Here is a 6,242-nt window from a genome sequence, read left to right as displayed (position 1 = left end):
CAGAACTAGTGTGGGAAAAACGATTTCGTTTAGAACAGAGTTTATTTGGTTCATTTTGTGTAAATGTGTTGCATGGATTCTGCGCAAATACTCCTTCCAACAGTTGGTTGAGAGTATTCGTGATAAATCTTTACACATTTACTCATCCTCATAATGATATGTGTGATTGTAGAGACATGACCCTACACTCAAACAGGAAAAGTTTGCTATCATAACTCTACAATTAGCATTCAAATATCAATCCAAATTATTTCATATTAATATTGACAGTTGAATTGATGAATTTCGACATTCTGATATTGTATTTCATCAGCGATTCGTCTCTTTAATTACAATCATCAGTTGGAGTAAGATTTTTCCACACTGCTAATAGCATTGCACAGTGTTTTGAATCCACAATTTTATGGTACAAACAGACAGTTGTGATGTCGTCAGTACTAGTAATCCGCATGAAATAAGCCATCGTTGGTGACATCAGGGTGACTCTTGTAATTAAAGTGATCCGAAAATTATTTCGAAAACATCTTTCAGATTTACTAATCGATTTAGCTATAGTTGCATATGGAGTTCAACTAAAATTTAAATACGAGTTACGGTTCCGAAGTTACGAATTGTTCCAAGAATATTGCCAGATACTTCCTGACATGCGGAAACTTTAAGTACATCACGTTGTTTCTAATATTTTGTAATTAGACATGAATGTTAAGAAAAAAAATTGTTCGTTTCATTTGGTTGAAATTTAATTTTGGAAATATAGTTAATATTTTAGCAATATAGATATCGCAGGGGTTTCCGTGTAGAATCATAATCCGTACATGAGAAGAAGGCACAAACGATTGTTCCCCTTCAAACCGTAATTAGTTCTGTAGTCAATAACGGAAGTTATTAGGTTGCAGATAGGCGAATTCATCAAGACAACAACAACAACAAATACTAGCGGTTGAGAGCATATTGAAGTTGTGCAAGCTCAATCGATTGAGTTGCGGATATTACATAGGTTTATAGGGTAAGGGCTCCCTATTTCATCTCATTTGTAAGAACGTTACCTTAAAAACCTGATTTAACCACTAAAATCACTATGATTTTTCTATTTCTGCTTATTTCGCCTTGCTCCACATGGAGAATTGATTCACATTCCTTGGAAATTAGAATAATGTTCGAAAAATCAGTTAAAAACACTTCTGATATGTTCACTACTCTGCTCCTAATTCCATCTCAAAGGATTTTTATTCATCCTATCGTTGGTCCTTTATTCATCCTATTAATTAGTAATGGCGACAGCAATCAAAACAAAACATTGCACTATTACAATCTCAGGCTCAAAATGCCCGAATTTTTCTTAAAAATGGCCTGCTGCCAACTATAAGACACACACGATATTTTTAGAACCAGTTTTCGTTACCTTTCGTTTTAAATTTTAAATTTTACTCTACAGTTAATTTGGTAAACTTAACAACAAAACAAAACAGAAATTGTTTTTATTTAGGCATTAGTCCTTCAAAAAACAAAATGCAAAGCCAGAGATGCCATTTATACAGATTTATCTGTATTGTATAGATTTTTACGTTGATTTAAATCAGAGTACAGATTTTATACAGATTTCCTAACTGTAATACAGATTTGTACAGGTTCATAAAAAGTGAGAAGTAAAAGAATAGACTTTTCTCTGTGAGTACCTATATCTATTTGATTGCAATAATTCTTTGGAAGTTCATTAATCAACGGACAAATCGCACGTTAAAATAGAAATCCTCGCAGATATGAAGAATTATCTTTTAACATCATTTTATTAGTGAAAACAGATAGAGCAGATATAGACTTTTTATACAAAGTAATACATATTTCCTAAGAAAATATCTGGCATCTCTGTGCACAGCCGATGAAACACACACACTTAACAGCGTTAGGTTGACATATAGTGGAAAGAAACCAGTGCTACTAGATTTGCCACAATGGTTATTTCATTAGTATTTAACACGCTCTTTCTGGTAATATTCGAAGCTGAAATAGTTTTTTTTTAATTTAAATATCAATAATATAATTAAACTAATGTCACGGATACCAAAAAAATACTTGTTGATGATAATTTGAAGAAATAAATTTTTTTTGTAACATTATTAGAAAACTTGGCAACTTTGCGAAACCAAATGAAATGAAAACAAAGCGCAATCATTCGTAACCGAATGTTCGAAGTGAGCACACGCGTTTTTTTAACAATCGACATCGGTAAGACGAAGGTGCCTATCACAGCAGAGGCTGTAGTATAGGCATTAAATAAAAGTGATAAAAAGTAGCATCCCCGCAAGTGAGTTCTGTCTGTGCACCGGTTTTGTATCGGTATCGACAGTAGACGCTATTGTGCTATCCTCGGGCAGCAGTTATTTCTATTGTTTGCTACCCGCATCGCAGCAGCTAAATCCTGAGTCAAGGTCACGCTGAAGCACAACGAAGGAGTGAAGGAGCAACTCACCTAACAGCTTACCGTGACATACTGTTAAGTATTTTCTCAAACTTTTTCTTTCAACTTTTACTATCCATATATTTTCTTTTCATTTTATTTCTTTCTTTCTCATTTCAAGTGCGGGAGACTTCTTTACTCCCGCACTTTAAATATGAATATTGATGACAGTGGGGGTATCTCGGAGGAGGGCGAAGCTGAACGAATGAACGAAGAACATTTAGAGGCTGAGTTTGCTTCCGAGATGCCATCTACCCCTCCGATACCATCTCCCCCTCCGATACCATCTCCCCCTCCGATACCATCTCCCTCTCCGATGCCATCTCCCTCTCCGATGCCTCCATTTCTCTCTAAGATATTGCCTGCTCGCCAAAAAGTTTACCAAGACGATGGCTCGGGGGGTCCGTGGGTGGTATACTTCCGGCCCAAATTAAAGTCTCTCAGAGTTTTAAATATTGCTCGGGACCTGGAAAAACATTACTCGGCAATAAAAACAATAGATAAGGTTTCGCCAAACAAGTTACGCGTTGTTGTGTCCGACCTGAAGCAAGCAAACGAGATTGCTACCAGCGAGTTGTTCACGAAGGAGTACCGCGTGTACGTCCCGTCTCATGTGGTGGAGATCGACGGTGTGGTCCGTGACGAAAGTCTGACAATCGAAGATCTGATGAAGGACGGGGTAGGCCGTTTCAAAAACCCCGACCTTCAACCAGTGAAAATTTTGGAGTGCAAGCAATTGCACTCCAAATCGATAGATGGTAAATTTTACCAATCGGACTCATTTCGCGTGACTTTTGCCGGATCTGCACTTCCAAATTATTTGGTAGTGAGTGGAGTTCGTCTACCTGTTCGGCTGTATGTACCGCGGGTAATGCATTGTACAAGCTGCAAACAGCTAGGTCATACGGCAACCTATTGTTGCAACAAACTGCGATGCGGCAAATGCGGAGAGGCCCATGAGGACGATCTCTGCAGAAGAGCAGTGGAAAAGTGTTGCTACTGCGGGGAGAATCCTCATGATCTTTCGGTGTGCCCTACGTACATACAGCGTGCGGAGAAATTGAAGCGATCCGTGAAAGAACGTTCCAAACGTTCTTATGCGGAAATCTTAAAAAGAACCACTCCATCGACCCCTGAGAACCCGTTTGCAATCTTGCCAGTTGAAGAGGATAACTCTGACGACCCAGGCGAAGGACCTTCCTACACACAGGTTGAAGGAAGCAGGAAAAGACAAAATCTGGCTTCTCCCAAGCTTCCTCGTAAAGGCCTCAGACTGTCCTCTTCGTCACAAAAGAACCAAACGGAAACAAAAAGTGCTGACTCAAAACCGAAGCAAACACCTCCTGGGTTCAAAAAACTTAGGGATGATAAGGAGTACCCAGCACTTCCTGGGGCATCAAAAAACCCGAATGACCCCAAAGCACAACCAGAAAATCCAACAAACGCTGGATTATTGAAATTTTCTGATATCGTGGACTGGATATTAACAGCCTTCAATATTACTGATCCTCTGAAAAGCTTCCTAACTGCTCTACTGCCAACAGTAAGGACATTTTTAAAACAGTTGACTGAACAATGGCCCCTCCTTGCAGCGATCGTATCTTTTGATGGATAATTTACCACTGAGAATCGAAGATATGATCATTGTGCTTCAGTGGAATTGCAGAAGTATCATCCCAAAACTTGATTCTTTCAAACACTTAATACATACTCATAATTGCGATGTATTCTCCTTGAGTGAAACTTGGCTTACTTCTAACATCAACCTCGACTTCCATAATTTTAACATAATCCGCCTGGACCGAGAAGACTCTTATGGAGGGGTACTTTTAGGGATTAAAAAGTGCTATTCATTTTATCGTATTAACCTCCCCTCGACACCGGGAATTGAAGTTGTTGCTTGCCAAATTAATATTAAAGGCAAAGATCTATGTATAGCTTCTATCTACATTCCTCCCAGAGTCTCGATAGGGCATCGTCGGCTTGCAGACATCATAGAACTTCTTCCTTCACCGCGGCTGGTTTTAGGGGACTTTAACTCGCATGGTACAGGATGGGGCTGCTTATATGATGATAATCGTTCTTCGTTAATCCAAGATCTGTGTGACAACTTCAATTTGACAATTCTAAACACGGGAGAAATGACACGGAACCCTAGACCGCCAGCACAACCAAGTGCGCTGGATTTATCCCTTTGCTCGACTTCGCTACAGTTAGATTGCAAGTGGAAGGTAATCTGTGATCCTCACGGTAGCGATCACTTGCCGATCATAGTTTCTATCACCAACCGTGGAAGACCATCGGAAACAATCAATGTTTCGTACGATTTCACACGAAACATTGATTGGAAACGTTACGCGAGCTCGATATCTGAGAAACTAGAAACATCACAGGAGCTTCCTCCGGAGGAAGAGTATACATTTTTGGCTGGCTTGATTCTTGACACCGCAATTCAAGCTCAGACGAAACGACTACCTAGCGCGCAAACTAGTATACGTTCTCCCAACCCATGGTGGGACAAAGAGTGCTCAGAGCTGAAAACGAAAAAAGCTTCAGCCTTCATCTCGTTTAGAAGGAACGGAACTCCAGATAATTATCGGAAATACGCGGCGTTAGAATTTCAAATGAAAAGTCTGATTAAAGCTAAGAAAAGCGGGTACTGGCGAAGGTTTGTTGACGGATTAACGAGAGAAACAGCAATGAGCACTCTTTGGAATACGGCCCGTCGCATGCGCAATCGAAATCACGCGAACGAAAGCGAGGAATATTCTAACCGCTGGATATTTGATTTCGCTAAGAAAGTATGTCCTGATTCTGTTCCGGAACAGAAGATATCCCGCGTCGCGACATTGAATACAAACGAAACACCGTTTTCGATGGTAGAGTTCTCACTTGCGCTCTTGTCGTGTAACAATAGAGCCCCGGGGTTAGACAGAATTAAATTCAACTTGTTGAAAAATCTGCCCGACTCTGCCAAAAGGCGCTTGTTGAATTTATTCAACAAGTTCCTCGAGGGTAATACTGTCCCACACGAATGGAGAGAAGTGAGAGTTATTACTATTCAAAAACCTGGAAAACCAGCCTCCGATCACAATTCGTATCGGCCGATTGCTATGCTTTCCTGTATTCGGAAATTGTTGGAAAAAATGATTCTCTTTCGTCTAGACAATTGGGTCGAAACAAATGGATTGCTTTCAGGTACACAATTTGGGTTCCGCAGGGGCAAAGGAACGAACGATTGTCTAGCGTTGCTCTCAACAGAAATTCAAATGGCATTTGCTCGTAAAGAACAAATGGCATCAGTTTTCCTCGACATCAAGGGGGCATTCGATTCAGTTTCCATTAACGTTCTATCTGAGAAGTTGCATCAGCATGGTCTTTCACCAGTTTTGAACAACTTTTTATATAATCTATTGTCCGAGAAACACATGCATTTTGAGCATGGTGATTTGACGACAAAGCGATTCAGTTACATGGGTCTTCCTCAGGGCTCATGCTTAAGCCCCCTTTTATACAACTTTTACGTAAATAACATTGATGAATGTATCAACACATCTTGCACGCTAAGACAACTTGCCGACGACAGTGTTGTGTCTATTATAGGACCCAAAGCTGCCGATCTCCAAGGACCATTGCAAGATACCCTCGACAACTTGTCGACATGGGCTTTTCAAATGGGTATCGAGTTCTCTACGGAGAAAACTGAGCTGGTTGTATTTTCAAGGAAGCGAGAACCTGCGCAATTACAGCTTCAACTAGGGGGTGAAACCATAGCTCAGGTTTT

Source organism: Malaya genurostris, chromosome 2, assembly GCF_030247185.1.
Source record: "Malaya genurostris strain Urasoe2022 chromosome 2, Malgen_1.1, whole genome shotgun sequence".
Classification (NCBI taxonomy): domain Eukaryota; kingdom Metazoa; phylum Arthropoda; class Insecta; order Diptera; family Culicidae; genus Malaya; species Malaya genurostris.
This window is presented reverse-complemented; position numbering follows the sequence as displayed.